General features: G+C 36.9%; 1 pseudogene; it reads left to right on the forward strand.

Moving 5' to 3' along the window:
• Nucleotides 1-985: 985 nt before the first annotated feature.
• Nucleotides 986-1,079, forward strand: LOC145122882 (small nucleolar RNA R71; annotated as a pseudogene).
• Nucleotides 1,080-24,900: the final 23,821 nt, after the last annotated feature.

Below are 24,900 nucleotides of genomic sequence, written 5' to 3' on the forward strand. Positions count from 1 at the left end.
TTCCCAGACTCGTCAAGTTCTACTTGTCGTAAAATCAGGACAACCCAGCTTCAACTCGTCAAGTCCCATACTGGACTCACCGAGTTCCCTTGTATGTTTGGGCTATCTTAATGGATTAAGCCCCTACACTTCAGATCCAAGCTTCATACTTCACATAAACCCTAAAAATGTCCTTTTAAGGGTAAAGTTTCTGACTTTACCCTTTAATACCCCTTCTTAAAGGGTTTAGCTCAAACCCTAATTCCTTGGGACCTAGAACTTGGTCCTTAAGCCATCCATTCACCAAACTAAGGCTTACAACTTCAGATCTAATCTCCTAACACTACTTGGACATGTAAAGTTCCAACCTTTCTCCACATGCATGGCCTTTGGGGCTAAAAGAAGCCAATATAACACTCTATGGCTTGCATGGGGGCTCCAATGGCATAAAGTTTGCACCTTTATGTCATAACAACCCCTCTAGGTCCTAGATCTGGAAGATTATCCACTTTGGTCGTCCATTCTCCAAAGATTATCATTCTTGGGCCAAAATCTTCATAAAATGGAAAGGAAGAGATCTAATGAACTAGAGGTCAAGATAGAAACTTGATTACCAGAAAATGTAGCCAAAGAAGTGTAGTTTCTGGATCTACTCTCTTCCTCTTGAGCCTTCTAACTCCTTCTTCTTCTCCGAGATTTAAGAACACAAAAGATTGCTTACAAATGGCTCAGACACTCACAAGATGCTCTAGGGTTTCGTGGATTAGGGTTTGGGACAAGGAGTCTGTAAATGAGGCCAAGGGGTGGGGATTAAGATGCTTAAATAGGGTGCAAAACCCCGAAATTAGGGTTTCATTTTGGCCGATCTACTCGTCGAGTCGAGGGCTCTTGACTCGTCGAGTATATAACTTAAACCCCGCGCATAATCTGCCTTCTACTCGACGAGTTAGGGCCACCAACTTGTCGAGACCCTCTCTTAAAATGAATAAGTACATAAGTTAAATGCATACCAGGAACCAGACGTTACAATATCTTTCCCAAGCCTCATATAAGGACTCGCCATCGTCTTGTTGAAAATTAGCAATCTCTTTGTTGAGTTTTTCTATCTTTCCCAAGCCTCATATAAGGACCTCTTCTTCTGATTCACTTTCTGTTCCTGGCTCGTATCCGGTTCCTTTCTTGTTTGGAGTTCTTTTAAAGCTTTAAAACTTGTCGAATTGGAATGTACTACTCGATTCGTCAACCTTTTTATCCTTCTTCTTATGGAATGCGGATTCTGGATCTTGAAGTGGTGGTATAATTAGAAGTTGTGATACCCTAGTCATAAATCACTGAAACAAAACAAACAAAAACGTAAAAATGAACTAAAAAGAAAAATAAATAAAAACTGAAAAAGCAGAACTCACGTCGTGAGAACTGTAAAAATAGAAAAAAAAAATTAATGCAGAAAATTAACTTTTTTTGGTTCTTACACCACAAAAAGGATCGATTAACCTAAAGCAATTAAATTAACAACTGAAATCGTTGTTCCCCGGAAACGGCGCCAAAAACTTGATGTGTGCATAAATATACCTATCAACTTTTAAATTTATAAACCTAACTAACTTCTCTACAAATGCACTTGTAGGCAATGTACCTAGTCAGTTTACAGTATAGTAAAGTAAGTTGGGTATCGAACACAAGGAACGAAATTTGGCTTATAAAATAACTACTAAAAATTAATCTAAAACCAATAACTAAAAAGGGGTTTTATCAGATCTTGCAAGTTCAAATTAAATTCAATTAACTAAAAACTAAGCAAACACTTAACTAAGAACGATTGTTATCAAGATTATGAAGAGATTTATGTTTAGCTTTGAATCCCCATTTTTCTTATGGTTAGTTTTTAAACATGGATTAATTCAGTTGGTTACCAATATAAGTATAATTAACATTCTTGATCCGATCTTCTAATATTTTCACCATTTCATGAAGTACTATATAATGATCATACACAAGTAAACACAAAATTGATTGTTTAAGATAATTGGGCTATGTGAGAAATATATAAGATTATTATATATGATCAAGACAAATAACTATGATCAAATTATGTTCTTAACACATATAAAGTTATTATCTTTATTACCTAATCTAAGATTTGGCAAATCCTAGTTCTATCAATTTAATGATCATAAACTACTAGGTAATCAAGTTTATGCAATCAAAATGGTCATTCAACTACACATAACTTGAAACAAAGCAATAACGATTAGAACTTTCACATGCTAGGTATGATAAATCAAACACAAGCTAAACCAACTTCATAAAATCTACGAAAAGCAACAAACTAACACATAGTATTAGGGTTCATCTACACTAAACGAAAGTCTAATGATTTAGCTACTCATGGCAGAGAATAAACACATAAATACATAAGAATTCAAGCTAGACATGTTCAATGTAATGCAAACCGAATGTGTAATGCGAATTCTTGCTATGAATCTTCAAATCTCTAATCTCTAATTGAATTCTCCTTCCAAGGGTTGTTTTTCGCACTTCTTTGGCTCTAAAATCGACTTAGAACTCCAAAATATTTTTATAATCCCCCTCTTTTCGATCTAGTAAACGATATAAGTAGTTTCCCTAAAAACACTCTTCACGTCGTGAGTTATAGGGTCTCACGACGTGAGATCAGTAGATATCCTTCTTCAACAAGGAAACTTGCTCTTCACGTAGTAATATTCTGGAACAATCATTCCCACGACGTGAATGGTCATGGATCAGGTCGTGAGCTTCTAATTTACGTGCATAGTGATATTTTTCCATGCATCACACCATGGTACTCTGAAGCCACATCGTGGAAACTGTATGTTCATGATTTTTCTTCCTTTTAAGCTCCATTAAGCTCCCAGCTTCAGCTCCAGACCTTCCAGGTTGTAGCTTTTGTCGTTTTGGGTCCTTTTTCTTCAAGAGTGTCCTTTTCAACTGCAAAATGTAATTTAACTTAATAAGTATCAAATATATATGCATTTAACCAAAACATAGCTTAACATGTATTAAAATAATGCCTAAATATAAGTATAAATATGGCAATATCAGTAGTATATGTAGTATTGATTACCACTAAGGAGAGATAAATTAGAATTAATAGTAGCTTGCTTGGCTATAAGTCTATTATGAATAATAGATGGAAAACTTGGTGTCAGTTATGTCGTACTTGTGTATTGAATGATTGGAAGTCATATGAGGATTATATGGTTGAGAATAAGAGGATATATTTATTTGTGTAACTAATTTATATCTTGTTGATATGGATACTCACTAATCTTGTTGTAGCTTACCGTTTTGTTGTGTGTGTCTTCCAGTTCAGGTAAATTTAATAGCATGAAGTGGAGTCAGTAGCACCCGGCTTGGATTCTTACATAAGGTTATTGTAAGATCCTCTTGATAACTACTTGTACAGATTTGCAATACGAATGCACACCAAAATTATTATGATTCGTGTAATCCAAATGAAAATTTTTGGTTGTACTTTGTATTAAACAGTCAGGTGCTACAAGATCAAATAGACATCGTCGATCGCTGACCTCTACGCCGTCAAACGCCTCTCCACCCTCCATTGTTGTACCTCCAACATTCCTGATTTAAGCTTCTATTGTTTCAAAATTTCTTGATTTCAGCTTCTTAGGTTCAATTGTTTCATGATTTCAAGTTTCCCGATATCAGCCTCTAAGATTCCATATATGATTGTAAATTCCTTGTTTCCATGTTTCTTGATTTCATTTATTGTAAATTTCATGTTTCCTATAACGTATAATTTCATGTTTCCATGTTTCTTGATTTCTGGTGAATCTAAGGTTCCTGATTTCATTATAAATTCCACGTTTCCTTCTATCCTTGTAAATACTCAGGTTCCTGATTTTATGTTTCTTAATTTCCCATTTCTCTATATTGGGTTTTATAATTAAAGGTAATAAATAGTTTTAATTTTATAATGATAGATGAAATATGTAATGTCATATCATACATGATTCAAAATGAGGATTTCTACAAAATCACTCAAGTTATTGTTGTGAGGAGTACAATAATGAGTGACAATGAAGTTGATGTAAATGATTTGTCAAAAGAAGATGGAATTGGAAAAGAAGATGAAGAAGAATCTTTTGAGAACTTTCAAGTGCCTTTAACTTATACTTGTATAGAGGAAACAAATATGACTAGTGACAACAGTTGGATTGGGTCATAATTAGTGAGCAAGAATGATTTTACACGGGAGCAGGGAAAAGACTCTTTCAAGGATAAAGAAGTACATATTAGAGATATCAAGCTCCATCACATTAGGATACATAAACAATACAGTTTTTGTTCGTCGAGACACGTCCAACTCTATGGACCTCCAAATATTTCTAAAGACCATTCAAACCTTGATGCAATTTAGATCACTCAGAAACTAGAAACCTTATAAAAGAGTAACCTTCAATTAGCATTCCTACTTTGATAGTCGAGGTAGTTGATAAATTAGGCTATATTCCTTCATACAAAAGGTTTGGGCCGAAAAATAGAAGGTAATTGAACATGTGTTTGACAATTGGGAAGAATCTTATGCTGCTTTACCAAAATTTCTAGGCACGCTTCAAAAGTTCAATCTGAGAAGTATAGTTGAGTGGTGTATTTCAAGATCAACCAATACGGAACATATAGAATTTAGAGGTGTTTTTTTTGGCTTTTGCTTGTTCTATCAAGGGGTTTGTGCATCGTCTACCGGTGATTACCATTGATGGCACAAATTTGTATGGTAAGTACAAAGGACGATGATGATTGCTATGATAGTCAACGAGCATGGATCTCCATGGTTAAAGCCATGTAGTTTTCATAAGTATTGTTACAACTCGCATTTGTGAAATTTTATACAATTTTTACATAGTTACTATTTACAATTCACATTATTTTGTTTAGTTTATAGGTATTGTTTATGACATTTCTATCATCAACTTTTATAACAAGGTTAGTAATCCAGTGTTGAAAGTTTTAGCTTATCGTGTCGTGAGTCAAAACCATGTTCGAAAATTCAACTCCACCGTGAAAGATTCAAATAATTGTTTGATGGTTTTTGTAAGAAACGATCGTTGGTTTAGATTCAAAAAGTTATTGGTTATAATGAAATGAGACATAATAAAATGGTAAAAAATGGTTTGTAAAAGAATTTGGTAAATAGGAGTAATAGAAAAAAGTTTAAAAAAAAGTTACAAATTATGTTAAAAACTGTAAAAATCGTTTAAGCAAAACTAAAACTTTTAGAAAAATATAAAAAATTTAGACTATATATTTACTAAATATTATATACGTCAAAATCTCTATGACTGGGTTGGAAGGAAACTTAAGGGGAACAAAAATAGCAATATATTAGTCAAAAACTTTATTAATGTTTGCATGTTATTAGCAGCTAGAACTTTTCCTGTATTAAAAAACTAGTTTATAATCCGTGATAACCACGGTTATAAAATTAATAAAACTTTTATAATAAAAATTTATAATTATTAATCAATTATTTTAAATAAGTCATTTTAAATAAATTATTAATTAAGAGACATATCAAAATTTTAAAGTTATTATAACTTCAAATTTGACATATAATTAGAAAATGTAAATTTGAATTAAGAAATGAATTACCTAATATATCTACATGACACATCTTCTTAATAAATGAAGGTTTTTTTTGCCACATATCAATCTCTCATTAGTTTTGACACTTGTCATTTTGTAGTATTTTTGAAGTAAATATTATTCACTTGTCAATTTTTGATTTATTTCAATTTTTAAAATTAAAGGCATACTTATATATGTAAAGTATTAAATATCATATATATGATATTAAATTACAATAAATACGTTTCTTTCTTTCTTATTTTAAAGTTGTACATTAAAAAATATTTTCTGTTTACATTTTAATTTTTTTTTAAATCAATCCGTGTAATACACTGGTCTCACACCTAGTGACATAATATTAATGAGAAGTTATATTAAAGTGACACTTGGCAAAAGAAGATTAAAACTGTTCATTTATTAGAATAGGGATAACTAAATTTGACCAATCACGCCGAAATAAATTGTTTTTCTTTTATCAAATCAGTATCGTATTCATAAAATTGGCTATTCATCATAAAATTATATTGTACTCCGCAATTATTTTTGACACTCACTAATCTTAACTCTTAAGGCTTAATTAAAGTAAGGTAGCTTTATTGAAGTTGCAGTGAGTTGACTTTTAATTTGTTGAAGGGAAGAAAATAAATATCCTTCTACCTTTTGTTCCTATTTATTTAAGATGATGACAAGTATATAAATTTAACATCTCAATTAAATTTAAATTAATTTGAATGATACATGTCACCACCTAAAATAGATGGGAAATAGTAAGAACAAAAAGTAGAAGAATATTTAATTAATGATGTGTGTTTGACGACTTTAAGATTATTTAACTGCTTACTGGGTAAGAGTACAATTAGTTAATTAACCTATCGAGTTAGATTTTATTTAAATTATTGTTGTAATTTTATGGAAGACAAATGTTCATGGTTTACAGTGAACAACTACAACACACAACTAAACGAAAAAAAATACGAAACCGAATCGAATTCATCAATTAAAAGTTTGAAATGATTAATAAAATCAACCACACAAAAGCATAAGGATTCAAAGTGATCCCACTATTGGTGGCATTGTGTAAAAATTAAAAAGTTGGAGAGGATGAGGAGATTGTATTGATAGAAGAACCGAAAACCCATAACAATGATGTGCTACGGCAACAAGAATAAAAAAAAGGCACAACCTAGTACCTAATTTATCGCTGAAAGTAACTTGAAGATCTCTTTAGTTGCTCTATATATTTTTCATCGAAATCCTAAAGGTAGTATCTGATAATTGTAGAAAATCATAAGAAAAAACTAAGAAACCATATGAAAACAAGCCTGACAAATAGAGATGCAAATTTGACCCACAGATTTGGGTACCCGCGGGTATCCGATCCTAATGGGACGATTATTCCCTGTCTTAACGGGTAACGGGGTGGGGATGGGTATGACACTATCCATCCTGTCAAATACCTTTTATATATATATATATATATATATATATATATATATATATATATATATATATATATATATATAATATTAAAAATTGTCGGCCCATTAAATTCTAAGTATTAGTTATCGTTTCCAAAATTTTCACATAGTTACACATACATTGCACGTTCAGACCATCTATTATACTCACTACTAACAATTATAGTGGTGGATGTCGCATCTTTACTACTAAACCATGGGATACCTATCACTACCACACCATTCCACTTCATTTTTTTAATTAAATTTATTTCAAATATATATAAAAATGCAAATACAATAAAAACATATTTTTTAAACTATTTTTTTATTCAATTTAAAAACATAATTTTGAAAAAGAAACTAAAGAAACTAAAATAAAATAGAAAAAAACATAAAAATGCAAACACAAACAACTTAAACTAGGTTCTAAACCCCATTTTTTTAATTGTTCCATTTTGGGGAATCTTTAAATTTTAGTCAAGCTTTGAGGTGTGTAAATGGTCTGTGGTTTATGTCTTCATATTGATGCATAGTCATAGCAACCGGAACGATATCGTCTTCATGTATGTTATTTATTACAAAGTTATAAACTTCGTCGAACTCTCGACATTTTACCCTCATATCGTGAAACTTCAAACATATTGCATCAAAATTACGACTTCGACAACCCATTAAATCATGGAAAACGTTTCCAACTTTTACCCAAAAATCACTAGATGTTCGACTATTTGGGTCTTTCGAAACTGACACCCATGTTAGTGTTAAGTTCTCTTATTCCTCTTCTGACCAATTCATCCTTTTGGGAGCCATTGTTTTTTAAAGATCAAGCAACACAAGTATGTAATTGTAAATAAAAGGAGAGAAGAATTGTGTAAAATATAAGGAATTGTGTTGTGGTATTTATAAGAAAGTAAAATTATTAAAAAAAAAAAGTTATTGAGTAAATGCCCAAAGTAGTTGTTAGACATTGACCAATTTTGATTGACATTTTAATCCATGGTGTCGACCACAATAGGTCACGGGCACGACGAACCACGAAGGTCCGGGCTAATGTGCACCTAGACTACAGAACCCTCTGTGGTATACATACCGGATGACCTTAGACTCTTCATATCTTTAGTAAATAAACCCTAAATTTACTATTATATTTATTCCTCTAAGTTTAAATTTCATCACAGTTTTGTCTTTTTAGTTTTCTCGTCAACAACTCAACATCAGAGGCTTCGCAACCTTCAAGCAATCAAACTTTCAACTCCTCAAGATTTAAGTCGCAAGAAACTCTATTTTTCTTGATTCAAGTCTCAAGAATCAAGCAACCAAGCCTTTAACTTCATTTTTCTTTCTTCGACTCTTTTTCTGCTCTCGATTACCATGTTCTTGTTTTCATCTAATGCTCTAGCTTCAACTTTTATTTTCGATTGTGTTGAAATGATCGAATATTTTTGGCTATTAAATTTCTTTTTTTTATGAATTGTGACATGTTCTGATTTTTATGTCATATGTATTTATTGTTTGTTTCATATAACATAAAAATGCAAGCACAAACAATTTAAACTAGTTTCTAAACCCCATTTTTTTAGTTGTTCCATTTTGGGGAATCCTTAAATTTTAGCAAAGTTTTGAGGTGTGTAAACGGTCTGTGGTTTATGTCTTCATATTGATGCATGGTCATAGCAACCAGATCGATATCGTCTTCATGTACGTTGTTTATTACAAAGTTATAAACTTCGTCGAACTCTCGACATTTTACCCTCATATCGTGAAACTTCAAACATATTGCATCAAAATTACGACTTCGACAACCCATTAAATCATGGAAAACGTTTCCAACTTTTACCCAAAAATCACTAGATGTTCGACTATTTGGGTCTTTCGAAACTGACACCCATGTTAGTGTTAAGTTCTCTTATTCCTCTTCTGACCAATTCATCCTTTTGGGAGCCATTGTTTTTTAAAGATCAAGCAACACAAGTATGTAATTGTAAATAAAAGGAGAGAAGAATTGTGTAAAATATAAGGAATTGTGTTGTGGTATTTATAAGAAAGTAAAATTATTAAAAAAAAAGTTATTGAGTAAATGCCCAAAGTAGTTGTTAGACATTGACCAATTTTGATTGACATTTTAATCCATGGTGTCGACCACAATAGGTCACGGGCACGACGAACCACGAAGGTCCGGGCTAATGTGCACCTAGACTACAGAACCCTCTGTGGTATACATACCGGATGACCTTAGACTCTTCATATCTTTAGTAAATAAACCCTAAATTTACTATTATATTTATTCCTCCAAGTTTAAATTTCATCACAGTTTTGTCTTTTTAGTTTTCTCGTCAACAACTCAACATCAGAGGCTTCGCAACCTTCAAGCAATCAAACTTTCAACTCCTCAAGATTTAAGTCGCAAGAAACTCTATTTTTCTTGATTCAAGTCTCAAGAATCAAGCAACCAAGCCTTTAACTTCATTTTTCTTTCTTCGACTCTTTTTCTGCTCTCGATTACCATGTTCTTGTTTTCATCTAATGCTCTAGCTTCAACTTTTATTTTCGATTGTGTTGAAATGATCGAATATTTTTGGCTATTAAATTTCTTTTTTTTATGAATTGTGACATGTTCTGATTTTTATGTCATATGTATTTATTGTTTGTTTCATATAACATAAAAATGCAAGCACAAACAATTTAAACTAGTTTCTAAACCCCATTTTTTTAGTTGTTCCATTTTGGGGAATCCTTAAATTTTAGCAAAGTTTTGAGGTGTGTAAACGGTCTGTGGTTTATGTCTTCATATTGATGCATGGTCATAGCAACCAGATCGATATCGTCTTCATGTACGTTGTTTATTACAAAGTTATAAACTTCGTCGAACTCTCGACATTTTACCCTCATATCGTGAAAAATTCAAACATATTGCATCAAGATTACGACTTCGACAACCCATTAAATCATGGAAAACCTGTCCAACTTTTACCCAAAAATCTCTAGATGTTCGACTATATGTGTCTTTCGAAACCGACACCCATGTTAGTGTTAAGTTCTCTTCTTCCTCTTCTGAAATTTCATCCTTTTGGGAGCCATTATTTTTTAAAGATCAAGCAACACAAGTATGTGATTGTGAATAAAAGGAGAGAAGAATTGTGTAAAATATAAGGAATTGTGTTGTGGTATTTATAATAAAGTTTGTAGGTAAAAATTAAAAGAAAATAGATATTGAGTAAATGCCCAAAGTAGTCGTTAGACATGGACCAATTTTGATTGGCTTCTTAACTCGTGGTGTCGACCACGATAGGCCACGAGCACGACGAACCACGAAGGTCCGGGCTAATGTGCACCTAGACTACAGAACCCTTTGTGGTATACATACCGGAAGGCCTTACACTCTTCATATCTTTAGTAAATAAACCCTAAGTTTACTATTATATTTATTCCTCCAAGTTTAAATTTCATCACAGATTTGTCTTTTCAGTTTTCTCGTCAACAACTCAACATCAGAGGCTTCGCAACCTTCAAGCAATCAAACTTTCAACTCCTCAAGATTTAAGTCGCAAGAAACTCTCTTTTTCTTGATTCAAGTCTTAAGAATCAAGCAACCAAGCCTTTAACTTCATTTTTCTTTCTTCGACTCTTTTTCTGCTCTCGATTACCATGTTCTTGTTTTCATGTAATGCTCTAGCTTCAACTTTTATTTTCGATTGTGTTGAAATGATCGAATGTTTTTGGCTATTAAATTTCTTTTTTTTTATGAATTGTGACATGTTCTGATTTTTATGCCATACGTATTTATTGTTTGTTTCATATAAATGACTGATGGCTAAGTGGTTATCGAATGTATGTATCACTTGTATAATCGGATGTCTGAATAGCTGAATTTATATTGATTTTTACTTCTGATTGGTGGAATGTATCGTTTGCTTTGACTTTTTTGTGAATTGTGATATCTCGTTTTTATATCATTTGTATGTATGTATAATTTGTATCAGTCAAATGTTGTAATGTTATCAGATGTCTTCTTTTTTTTGGTTAAATTGTGATATCATCTAATTTACAAATTTAAAAATGTTTATTTATTTTTTTTCTAATTAGGTGTCCGTCGGGTTCTTCGTACCCAGTGGGGATGTTTTTACCTGCACCCATCGTGTAACGTCCCAAAAATAAGACCCAAAAATTTCATTTTTGATTTAATAAAAACATTAATCCAAACATTATCATACAACCCCAAAAATATCAAAGTATGTCACTACATCAAAACATATTAGAGTAAATCTCGAAATGCGGAAAAAGGTGGTGTATGTGCTCTGCAATCATCTCGGGCTCTTCCCTTTCGATCCGGAAGTACCTGAAATATAAACTGAAAACCGTAAGCCCAAAGCTTATTGAGTTCCCCAAATTACCACATACCATACATAAATAAACACATATTGGGCCCCCTCCCCACATCGGGCCTCGCCCGACATCGAGTTCCACTCGGTCTCAGGCCCCACCCGACATCGAGCCTCGCTCGGATTACAGATCTATCATTCAATAGGCCCCACCTGACATCGGGCCCCGCCCGATACACATAATAACATTTAAACATATAATCATGCCAACACATGCAATAACCACAAACCAATAGCATACAATACAATCATCGGGTCTAGTGTAACGCCAGTGTTTCTAGGCTAGGCATTAATGATGGTGTAATAATCTAGGATAACCTTTGTAAACCATTATGAAATAATAAAAATGTATTATTTTGAGTGTTATGTGTTTTATGCTTATTTTGTGACTTAAATGAATTAAGAACAAGAATAAGCGTAATAATAATATATTAGATAAGCCCGATATCTATACATGAAGTTGTAGTGGTCGTTACGAGGGTTCCGAAAATATAAAGAATGCCGAAATCCGAGTTATAACGAAGAAGTTATGACCCGTCGAAGTTTCGCGACAGATCCGGTACGACACTGTGTGACGTAAATAGTGAATTTACGATAGAGTGATATTTAACCTTAGTGATCTAAACGAAACTCGTAGAATACGTTAAACCGAGAGTGTGCATAAAAAGAACGTCCAAATCTGACTTCGTATGAGGAAGTTATGATTTTTCTAAGTTTCAGCTTAGCGGTATGCAGCCCAAAGTTCGAATATGAGATCGAGTGATTTCTAGCTGAAACAATCTAAATGAGAATTGAAGATCTCGTCGATAGTAATGCAACGGTAAAAAGACAGACGAAAACGGACATCAGATAAATGAGTTATGAATTTCTAACGGAGTTTTCGTGTCCCGGCCTGCTAAAAATAATATACTAAAAATAAATTCAAAATTAGACGACGGAGTCTAAACGAGAGTTGTAGAGCATAATCTCACCTACGCGTGGATATAAAGAACGTCGAAAACGGAACTCGTATGCGAAAGATATGAATTTCTAAAGTTCGGGGCACGAACCCCAACCCTATGTCAGGGTTCACGACGTGAACAGAGGGTTCAAGACGTGAACTCAGTGATTTGACCTTTCAGAGCCTGACAGAGTCACATCGCGACTACGCACCTGATGACGTCCAAGGTCACGACGTGAACAAGTGGTTCACGACGTGAATTCTGAATTTTCAGCCCTATAAATAAAAAGCGAGGCCAGCCGTTTAGGGTTGCCAATTTCTTTCCTCTCACTCCATATTACCTCGATTTGCGTGCAAGTTATACCCCCGAAGCCCCGGTATCATCCCGAGACCCGAAGCGAGTCTCGAAGCTCCGTAGATCCCGAGAAGAAAAGAGTTTCGAGCCGAAGCTCTGCCCGCGAGAAGCCCAGTGTGTGAAGAGATCAAAGTTTCACCGAAGAATTACTGCTTTAAGAGCCGTAGTGCTGTCCGAGCATCGTCTTATCAAGTGAGTGGATAGTCTCTTTCATATACACGGTTTTAATACAAGTATTGATGAATGTATTAAATATATGATATGAGTAAGTATGTAGTTGCTTTCTACAATACACATATATGAATTATACTCTATGAGATACGTGCTATGTGATTATATACTATTTGTTATGTGATATGAGTATTGAATGAATATGTTATACAGGTTTTTAAGCTGTATATAAACAAGTATATTTTATCTACAAATATGTTGGGTAGAACATGGGTAGATAGTGATGTGTGATGAAATAAAAATGATGAGAGGCCTCGATGTTGTTGTTGATCTAGTCATCTAGCGGAGTATGGATGACGACCACAGACTCTTTCTAGATTGTCCAGTGGAATGCTGGCAGGTTCATAACCTGTAGGTGTTGTGAACTATGTGTTCACCGGTGTACTCTATCCCCCTCATGGTTGCCTTTAGGACATCTATTGTCGAGGAAACCCCTTTGCAGTAATGTCCATCCCGATGAAAAATCCTAGACTAAGTCCCTTGTGATAGTTGTTGTTTTAGGGACGTAAAGTGAGGACAACGGGAATGGGTAATCGGATTATTGTTGGTTGGTGAAATTAAATATTATTATTTATTGTGGGTTGAAAACCCTATATGCTCACCAGGCTCCCAATCCTGACCCACTCAGTTTCTTTATATTACAGGTAGTGGCACGAGAGCATAAGTTGGAGAACTTGTGAAGATGTTTTTGTTTATAGACCAGTAGTTGTATATAACTGTGTAAGGTCTATGTTTTATTGTTTATGCTTTTGTGTCTGTATCGGAACATGACATCCCGAGTTTTGATATATAATGAAAATACATTTCTTTAAGAAATGCTTTGATAAACCTTATTTTATCATGTATTGTTTTGGGGACAAATTCCGCAACTCTTTTAATCAAAGGATTACTCTGAAATTATTTTAAAAGCATAAATGAAATCGGTCTTTTCTGGCCGTGACTTTGGGGATGTCACACCTAGCCCGACATCGATCCTCGCTCGATATACATACCAACACATAACACATGCAAGAGTCACGCAGACATCTAGCATCCTATCATAATAATCATGGGTCGACATTGGTGCCTTCGACCCGCTAAATACAGTGAGGAAACTCACCTCACACTGTTGAATCTCACAGATAAATCTCTGGCTGCTGGCCCGCTAAAAACCCCACACTATCAATCACAAGGTATCATCTAATTAATAATTGGATCCCGACTCACACTAAGAGTCCAAACTAGGGTAAAATACCTTTTTACCCTTTACCCAACTTGGCCCAAGGCAATGGCCTAATCCAATTGTCCAAAAGCCCAATTTCCAAAATAATCACCCAAAGCCCAAATATGAAAATTGGGCCCAAATCCCTTTCATGGGCCATCAACCAAAAGAGTCCACTAAAATATCAACAACCTAATAATAGAATTCTGATGGCCCAACAACGCCCAAGACTACTAAGGTCCAACATGGGCCCATTTCCGAGAAGCCTATCGCTGAGTATGCAGGGCGTACTCGCTTTAGGGCTTGTACGCGCACCATATCTGCTTGTACACCCAACGTACTCCACCAAATTGGCCAAGTTTCACTATTCAGCTCTTAATCGACTAAGACTTCAACCCAAACTGATATCTGACTTCCTTAATGAGAGTCTTAGAGCTCAAAAGAGCTTAACAAATGACTTAACACATGCATGAGTCCATAAACACCTCCAAGCTTGGATTTTTATGGACAAAGGGACCAAAAGGATCCTAGATCTACCATAAATCACTTCTAGAGTGAAGCAAGAGGCTCAACAATCAAACCATGGACTCGAAAAGCACAAAATGCCACCAAACTAGATCTAACATCATGGATTAGCAAGATGGCAGCTTTTTACCTCACAAGGAAAGAAAATAAAGAACAAATCTCAGATCTTCAAGCTCCAAGCACAACTGTAAATGGTTCACTTCTTCTTCTCCTTCACAAAGCACCAAAAATCACACTTTAAGGCTCAAACTCTCAAGATCTCACTTAGGGTTCGATTTTTTGGACAAGATGGGATGGAGGCTGTATACACATGACCTAGTGAGGCTATCACAAGGTTTAAATAGGGTGCAACACCCTAAAATTAGGGTTTCACTTAATCACACGTACGTCATGCGTACACTATTGTAAGGCCCCATTCCTGGTACGGATTTGATCTATTAAAATATTCACTTTTTAAGAGCTACTCGATGAGTTGGTAGCCCTAACTCGTCGAGCAGATGCCAGCTTGGTCGCGGGGTTTAAATGGTCTACTCGACGAGTCGAAGCCTGGACTCGACGCGTAGGTCCATCAGGAGGAAACCCTAATCTTCAGGGTTTGCACCCTATTTAAACATCATATCTGGCCTCCACCCCAACCTCTATCACCTCCAAACCCTAATATCGAAACCATAATCCACCTTGAGTGATTTTGAGCTAGTTCTTACCATTTTGAGTGTTATTGTGCCTTTTGAAGCTTGTGGAAAAAGAAGAAGATAGAAGGTTCAAAGGGGAAGAAGTAGATCCAGGAGCTAAACTCCATTTACTGCATTTTCTGGTAATCAAGTTCCAAACTTGATCCTTCTTCTCTTAGATCTATTTGTTTACATTTTATGAAGGAATTGGTTCAAGAACCTTAGCCCTTGGGATTGGGACGTCCCAAGTGATGTATATCTCAGATCTGGGGTCTAGGAAGGGTTCCATGGCATAAAGGTGCAAACTTTATGACCATGAAGACCCCATGCAAGTTTATATGCAAGAACATGGCCTTTTTGGCCCTAAAAGACCATGCATGGGAGGAAAGCTCGAGACTTTACTGTTGGATTTGGTGTCCAAGCCCATAACTATATCTGGTATGTACTTGACCCGATAGTAGCATGGTCCTTTTGGGTTGCCTTCACCAGTGCAATTTGATAGGATGGACTTTTAAGAATAAGGCCATTGATGATTTATTAATATAGTATAAGTATAATATATTAATTGAGAAATCATATTATTTAAATAGTATTGGTCAAAATTAATTTAGTGGTCAAAAGAGACTAATTAAATATAAGGGGTTGATTATGTAAATCAATCATTCTTATAGTGTGGGCCAATGATTCATTAGGGTGGGCCACATGTTCTTGTTGACCTTTCTGCTTAACGATTTCCTGAAAATACAAGTTATTTTGAAAATGTCAACATATATAATGTTGGTGAGTTCATAAGCATGTTTTAATGAAAAGCTTTATATTATTCTTAAAACACCAGAAAATCCGATATTTTTTGTAATATGGTTTGAAAGTGATGTATCAAAATCAAGTATTAATGCATGTGTCTATTCTGTTTTTGGAATGTATATAAAAATGTAATCCGGAAAAAAAAATCATGTATTTTCTGTTGTAAGTAGAAGGTATTGTTTAACTGTATGTTTCCCCAGAAATTCGATATTTTCTGTTTATAAAAGTGTCGTGGTCTCAAAACCCTAAGACCGATTATCAGTGTATGTATGTTTTCGTATCGACAAGATTTTATATGTATTTCGTAAAATTATGATGGAGAGAATCTCTATGTGAGCCGTTTTAACCATACTTGATTATGACGAATTCGCCTGTCGTGGCGTTTTCAGGCGTCGGCTTATTTAAGGTAAGGTTTGTCACCCTAGACTGGCCTAGTATAACTGTAGCGAACAGCTCAGGTGTGGGGTGTCACCCCGTATGGATCTATACACAAACTCTCGCTATCCCTCCAGGAAACTGTGGTTATAACTACAGGCTACGATTGTACACTCGAGAGGTATCAACCGACATGTCTCACTAGATCCTTAACTGAGTTTACGTGAATATTGTATTATGTTATGTATAATGTTGTCGTGTACGTTTTATGATTGAAAAGTCCAATGAGTATGTATGTGAATGTACGAGGCCCAACAGACATGTAAAAGGACAATTAGGGCCTACTAAACATGTGAGTTGTTTCAAGGCCCAATAAGCATGTAAATGGACCACTAAGGCCCAATAAACATGTAATGTATAGTCCATGCCCAATAAGTATGTAAATGGACCACTAAGACCCAATAAACATGTAATGTAAGTATTAAGCCCAATAATCATGTAACCGATGTATTTAGTTAGTTTGTTATTACATTGTTTGTTTTAGCTCGATTGTTTTCCAAAATGACATAAAAAGACCACTTTTTGTAATGATGATATTTTTAGCCCATTAAGCCGAAAAGTTACAATTTAGGCACATTTTTTTATAAAATTGTCTCTATAGGTCCCTTAAGACCAAAAGTTTACATTTATGGGCTTATTTCAATTAAAATGACATTTTTAGCCCACTTTTGTTAAAAATAACATTTTCGGCCCAATATCATGAAAAGTGACATCTTCGACCCAAATATATAAAAACTGACATTTTTGGCCCAATTTAATAAAATTGGTAATTACAGCCCTTTTTAACCGAAAAGCAACATCTTTGGCTCAAATTTGTTCAAAATGACAATTTAACCCACAAAAGCCATAATTTTTCCAAATTGGCCCATAAAAACCGTGAAGGCCCAATTTAACCCCATTTTGTGAGAAATTTACTCTTTTGGCCCTTTTAAAATAATGGTCCCTTTACAAGATTTTGTTTAGTTTTTTTTCAATGTACTTATCATATTTAACACTTTCATCGTTATGGTAAGTTGTACAAGTGTTTTAGTTTACAAATATTGTCAAGATTTGATAGAGTTTTCGAGATTTATGAAGTTTCTTCACATAATCACAACATATAACTTAGAAAAACACACATAAACATGCACAAATACATAGATCTATCACATAAGCAACTTGTATCCTCCCCCAAAACATAGTAAAACCGAAAACAAGGGGGTATAAACTCACTTTGGGGTTTGGATTCGGTTTTGATGAAGAGATGAGAGGAAATGTGTTGTTTTCGGCCTAGTCTACCCCATTGATGAGCTCTTCGAGTTCTAAGAGCTTCATGGTGCATAGATCACGGTTTGAAGAGCAAATGAGTAACAAGTTTTAACAAAATCATGAAGTTAAACTTCTTGAGTAAGAGTAGCTTACCAAAATGGATGAATTCTTGATGAAGTTCTCTTGAAACACACACACAAACTCACGAAATTTTGAGGAGGAAAAGGGAGTTCTTGAGAGGATATTTGAGAGAGTTTGAAAGAAAAGTGAAGGTGGTGAGGGGTGGGTTCGGCCGAAGATTAAGAAGAAGAGAGGGAGGGGTTAACTAGGTTATTACATGTAGGGTTAACACATGCTTAGATACATGATGTGCAATGGCTTGGTTATCCTCTAAACAACAATGAGGTGTCACCATTTAACTCCATGAAATTTCCTTTTTTTTTATAGTTGGGCCGAGAATAATGGAGAAGAGAAGAAAGGAGAAGTAGTTTGGGCCTTATAGGCTTGACTTCGATACTATGAGGCCCAAATGGATGGTTCTCGGCCCATTGGGCCCTTATGAAACCAATTTTGGCCCATCATGGCCCATTAGAAATAAAATGAACCATTCTAGGCCCAATATGGCCCAAAAGACTAGATCTTAATGAAGGTGGGTCCAATTAGAGCCCAAATAGAGTTCATTGGCCCAACATAACCAAATTGAAGGTTTACTGACCCATTAGGCCCAGTAAGAAGATCATGGCTCATTTTGAGATTGAATTGAAACATTAGGGTTACGAACCAATGTTGAATGTATATCATGCATTGAATTTGGTTTTTGGAATGAACATCATTTATTGCGAAGCTTAAAGTTGCAGAATACATCAAAAGTTGATTACATGTAGACAGAATTTCCTAGCCGAGAGTACTAGTTGTGACATCATCACCTCGTTAGAGGGAATATCGTCCCGAAATTATTTTGGAAGGTAGGATTATGAATGAGAGAATAAGTGAGGGTACTTCTGCTTCATTTGGTCTTCGCGTTCCCATGTGAATTCCGGTCCACGCTTGGTGTTCCATCGAACCTTCACAATCGGAATACGACTCTGTTTTGTACGCCTCACTTCTCTGTCCATAATCTCGACCGGTTCTTCGATGAACAAGAGATTCTCATTTATTTCGATCTCTTCTAAAGGAATGACAATAGTTTCATCTGATAAGCAATTCTTTAAATTCGAGACGTGGAACACGGGGTGTACATTGCTGAGCTCCGCAGGTAGCTGCAGCATATAAGCCATTGGACCAATTCGGGCAAGAATTTCGAATGGCCCAATATATCGTGGGTTTAGTTTTCCCCGTTTCCCAAAACAGAACATCCCTTTCCAAGGAGAGACCTTTAACAACACCCGATCTCCGACTTGCAACTCTAGAGGTTTTCATCGTTTGTCAGCGTAACTCTTTTGCCGGTCACGCCACGCTTGGAGTCGGGCTCTGATTTGGATTATCTTTTCTGTGGTTTATCGAATGATTTATGGCCCTGTGAGAGTGTTGTCTGGTGATTGTCCTTTTGCTAGTTGGGTATCACCCACCTCAGCCCAGCATAGAGGCGATCTGCATTTGCGACCATATAAAGACTCAAAAGGAGCAACCTTGATGCTCGTGTGATAACTGTTGTTGTATGAGAATTCAACCAAAGGCAAGTGGGTATCCCATGACTTGCCGAAATCAATCACACAAGCTCGGAGCATGTCTTCGAGCATTTGGACGGTTTGTTCGCTTTGGCCATCAGTTTGAGGGTGGTAAGCAGTGCTCACGTCTTGTTGTGTTCCCATTTCCTTCTGAAGTGACTACCAAAATTGTGAGGTAAATCTACTATCTCGATCCGAGATGATAGACATTGGCACCCCATGAACTCGTACGATCTCTTTGATGTAGATTCGTGTCAACCTTTCCATATTGTAAGATTATTTTATTGGCAGGAAATGAGCGGATTTAGTTAACCTATCGACGATTACCCAGATAGCATCCAATCCGTCTGTCGTCTTAGGTAATTTGGTCACGAAGTCCATAGTAATCCTTTCCCATTTCCACTCGAGTATTACTGGCTGCTGTAATAGTCCCGAGGGCTTTTGGTACTCCACTTTCACCTTGGCGCAAGTGAGACACTTGCCCACGTAAGTGGCGATCTATGCCTTCATATTTGGCCACCAATATTGTTGCTTAATGTCCAGATACATTTTATCCGAACCCGGATGGACGGAATATCGCGTCTTGTGGGCTTCGTTCATAATCTTTTCTCTGAATCCCCCAAGTTTAGGGACCCAGATTCTATTCATGAAATAATAAGCTCCGTCCTCTTTGGCTTCAAATTTTTTTATCCATCCCACGCAGAGTTTATTTGCGACGTTCTCCGGTTTCAATGCATCTGTTTGGGCTCCTTTGATTTGCGAGGTTAGGTGGGATTGGATGGTTATTGATAAGGTTTTTACCCGGCGACCTGAGTATTCTTTCCTGCTCAGGGCATCGGCTACCACGTTAGCCTTGCCTGGGTGGTACTTTATCTCGCACTCGTAATCATTTAGCAGCTCAACCCATCTACGCTGCCTCATGTTTAACTCCTTTTGGTTTAAAATGTGCTGGAGGCTTTATGATCGGTGAAGATGGTGCACTTTTTACCGTAGAGGTAGTGCCTCCAAATCTTTAGGGTGAAGACCACAGCTCCCAGCCCGAGATCATGAGTGGTGTAAGTTACTTCATGCGTCTTTAATTTCCTGGATGCGTAAGCTATCACCTTTCCATGCTGCATAAGGACACAACCTAACCCTTGATTCAAAGCATCGTAGTAGACTGCGAAGTCTTCGGTTCCCTCCGGTAAGGATAGAATTGGTGCACTACAGAGGGCTTTCTTCAAGGTTTGGAAGGCAGTTTCTTACTTCTTCGTCCAGTTGAAAGACACACCTTTTTGTGTCAATGTGGTAAGGGGTTTGGCTATCTTGGAAAAATTCTGGATAAACCTTCGGTAGTAGCCCGCGAGACACAAGAATTGACGGATTTCTGTTGGTGTTTTTTGAATCGCCCAGCCTTCAATGGCTTTGATCTTGGAAGGATTTACGTGAATCCCTTACTTGATGACTACATGACCCAAAAAGTTTACACTGCGGAGCTAGAACTCGCATTCGGAGAGCTTCGCATACAATCTTTCAGCTCTTAGGGTTTCCAAGATTTGACGGAGGCGTTGACCATGCTCTTCTTTTCTTCGAGAGTAGATAAGAATATCGTCGATGAAGACAATCACGAATTTATCAAGGAATGGGTGGCAGACTCGATTCATGAGGTCCATAAATGCAGCGGGGGCATTTGTTAGACCGAAGGGCATCACGACAAATTCGTAATGACCGTATCGAGTTCGAAAGGCAGTTTTTGGAATGTCCTCTTCCTGAACTCGGAGTTGATGATAACCGGATCTCAGATCTATTTTTGAGAAATAACTAGCTCCTTGAAGCTGGTCAAATAGATCGTCAATCCGAGGAAGTGGGTATCGGTTTTTGACAGTGAGCTTGTTTAATTCTCTATAGTCGATGCACATTCTGAAGGATCTGTCCTTTTTCTTGACAAACAAGACCAGAGCTCCCTAGGGTGAGAAGCTTGGTCGGATGAATCCTTTGCTCAACAGCTCGCTTAGTTGGCTGGATAACTCCTGCATTTCGGCGGGAGCTAACCTGTAGGGTGATTTGGCAATTGATGTGGCTCCTGGTATTAGGTCGATTCGGAATTCGACCTGTCTTTCTGGGGATATTCCCGGAAGATCTTCTGGAAATACATCCGGGAAGTCACTTGCCACTGGAATGTCTTGAATGTTTACTTCTTGTTTGGGCTTATCCACAACATGAGCGAGAAATGCGTAATTCTTCTTGTGTAGGCACTTTTGTGCCTTGATGCACGAGATAAGGCGAAGATTGGCGTCAGGTTTATCACCATAGATTATTAGGGTTTCATGATCGGGGAGTTGAAGGCGAACGGCCTTCTCGCGACACATAATATCGGCATGATGGGGGCTTAACCAATCCATGCCGATTATCACATCAAAACTCCTAATATTTACTAGCATCAAATCTATTTGAAAAGAGTGATTGTTTAGTGTTAATATGCACCCTACATAGACATCTTTGGTTGTTTCAGTTTTCCCATTATCCATTTCCACCGTGAAGGCTTCGTTGAGCTTCTGGGGTTGTTGATTTAGTAAGTGTTTGAATTTATTACTAACGAAACTTCGCTCCACCCCACTATCGAATAAGATGCATGCGTATGTGTTGTTAAGTAGGAACGTACCAATAACAACCGTTGGGTCTTGAATTGCTCCACCTTGACCCAATTCCAATATCCTTCCTGATGTTCCTGCCCCCTGGTTTTTGGCTTTCGGGAAATCGCGCTTGAAATGACCGGTCCCTCCACACCCATAGCAGGTGTAACTGGCCCCAGCATTGTTGTTGTTGTTACTGTTGTTGCGATTGTTGTTGTTGTTGTGGTTTGACTGTTGGTTCTGTTGAGGCTGAGTTCTACAGTACCTTGCAGTGTGACCCTTTCGGTTGCAACTAGTGCAATGCATCTCCCTGCATTCTCCGTGATGGTGGAAATTGCATTTGCTGCACTTGGGTAGGGTCCCTAAGTATTGTTTGGGAGCATTTGGTGTGGATGAGGTTGGAGCATGTGGTGTTGTGGTAGCTTGAGTAGCAGCATGGACAGCCACTGTTTGTTGCTTCTTTGATGACTCTAAGTTTTGTCTCCCCTTTCGCTTGTTTTTCTTACCCTTCTTGTTATCACCTTCCTTTTTAACTTCTGCTTCCCCTTCTTTGGCACCCTTTTGTTGCCATGGTCGTATAGTTTCTTGGCTATTCTTTTTGCACTGTCATATGTGGTCGGGTTTGCTGTTATCACATTCCCTTGGATTGGCGCGGTCAATCCCCAAATAAATCTTTCAATCTTTTTCCCTTCAGATGTGATCATTCCTGGACACAAGAGAGACAGCTCACTAAACCTTGATCTGTAAGCATCGATTTCAGAGTTTTGAACTGTGAGGTTCCACAACTCTTGGTCCATTTTTTGGATTTCTCCCCTTGGACAGTACTCGGCCAACAACATTTCCTTAAGCTCCTGCCATGGCATAGCGTTCGCCACCAAGAGTGTCATGGCCTCCACGTGACCATTCCACCAAGAGAAGGCTTGATCGGCGAATGTGCAGGCCGCAAACTTGACCTTGCACTCCTCCGGACATCTGAAGATCTCAAACACTGATTCCACCTTTTCTATCCATCTTTTCAGGGTTATTACGCCTCCCGTCCCGTTGAAGGTTTGAGGCTTGGCGTTTGTAAAGTCTTTGTAGGTACAGGTTCTTGTGGGTCCGTGATTTATTCCCTGATTTGTGCTTCCGGTTCCCTGCCTGTTACCTCCACTGTTGTTTCTGTTGTGAATCTGTACCAGTGCTGCAATGACCGCAGCTGACACTGCTGCTCGGAATGCGGCTGAGTTTATTTCTGGTGGCGTCGGTGCCGTGTTGTTTCTGTGGTTTGGTCTTTGAGGCATCTTTCTGTCATGGAACGGAAAGATGTTGAGTATCCAATGTATTTAGTTTCACGATTTCTTGGTTATAGCACGGTGTCAGTGATTTGGTTGTGTATAAGTGAGTGAATGCATATAATCAACATGTAGTAAAAGTAATAGAACACATAGCAGATAATAACATCATGATAAAATATATAGCCGTTTTCATTAATGATAATCTTTTGAGTACATGAAAATTTTCCTACATAAGGCATACAATACACGTAGTGGAATAAAATTCGACAGAGTAACAAATCCATGAGTTGTGTAGTCACTTAATCATGTAGTCGATATACATAAGGTAGTGCATAAGTAAAATCATGGCGATAGTAAGTGAACGGATACTATTTGCGACGAGATGGGTCTAGCGGCGAAATCACATGCCAAAATGTCATGCTACAAGATCAGCCATCTCGGTCATCTCCCTGATGACTTCATCCCTCTCGTGCTCTGCCTGTACAGCTCGGGCCTCTATTGCTAATAGTTGTTGACGAAGGGTGGCAAACTCCTCCTCTAAGGAGCGAGTCCTATCGATGGGATCCCGTGGTGCTGCGGAGTGATCCTGTACTATCTCTGAAGTAGGAGGCTCACTGGGGACTTCATTAGCATCCCCATTCTCCTCCATGATCTCATCGGATTCTCCAAACTTGTAGTCCGTCTCCATGTACTCCTCGGGCCCAACACTGGGGCTGCCTCCTGACCCATCAAGGGGTCTTGCTCGATCATTTTGTGGGCCACTAGGTCCTGATAGAAAAGGACGCCCTGATGTGCCTCGTCCATGGCGACTGCGCGAGAAACTGGGTGTGAGAAGTGTGTAGAGGGAGTATGTGCAAATAAGTTTTCCAAAATACTCTTATAGTATTTTAATTATTTAAGTTTAAGTTCCTTAGAAGTTTTGGATACGAGGTAAGCTTCTAGATCCATTTCCTGCCATGATTACTCCCAAACACATGTTGGTCATATTTTGAATAAATATAGTTGATCAGGCTATACTTATCCCAAATATGACTACATAGCTGTCCGGGTTTAATCACGGTGTTCAATTTCCTCCAGAGACTTTTAGTGTTATAGTTTTAATGTATACCTAGGTATCATTTTATTCAGAGTGTTTTAGTCCCATTGTATTTATAGTTGCATATCAAGTATGATTAGATATGCCAGTTCACTATAAACAATGCTCTGATATCAATCTGTCACACCCCCGAACCAGACGGCGGAAACGTCCGGGGGCTTGGGTGACTTCATCTTGTAATATCATCACAATGTATATAACTGAAACAAGACAACATCATCATCATACTTATCAAAATACAACCAACATTGTTTACATCAAGTATAGTATCATAAATTACATGCCAAAATATCCAATGTATGATGGTAACAAAATACGACAAATTCCACATGTTCTTGTTGACCTTGCTGCTTAACGATTTCCTGAGAATATAAGTTATTTTGAAAATGTCAACA

This window comes from Lactuca virosa, chromosome 6 (assembly GCF_052849685.1).
Source record: "Lactuca virosa cultivar CGN04683 chromosome 6, Lactuca_virosa_CGN04683_v6, whole genome shotgun sequence".
Lineage (NCBI taxonomy): Eukaryota > Viridiplantae > Streptophyta > Magnoliopsida > Asterales > Asteraceae > Lactuca > Lactuca virosa.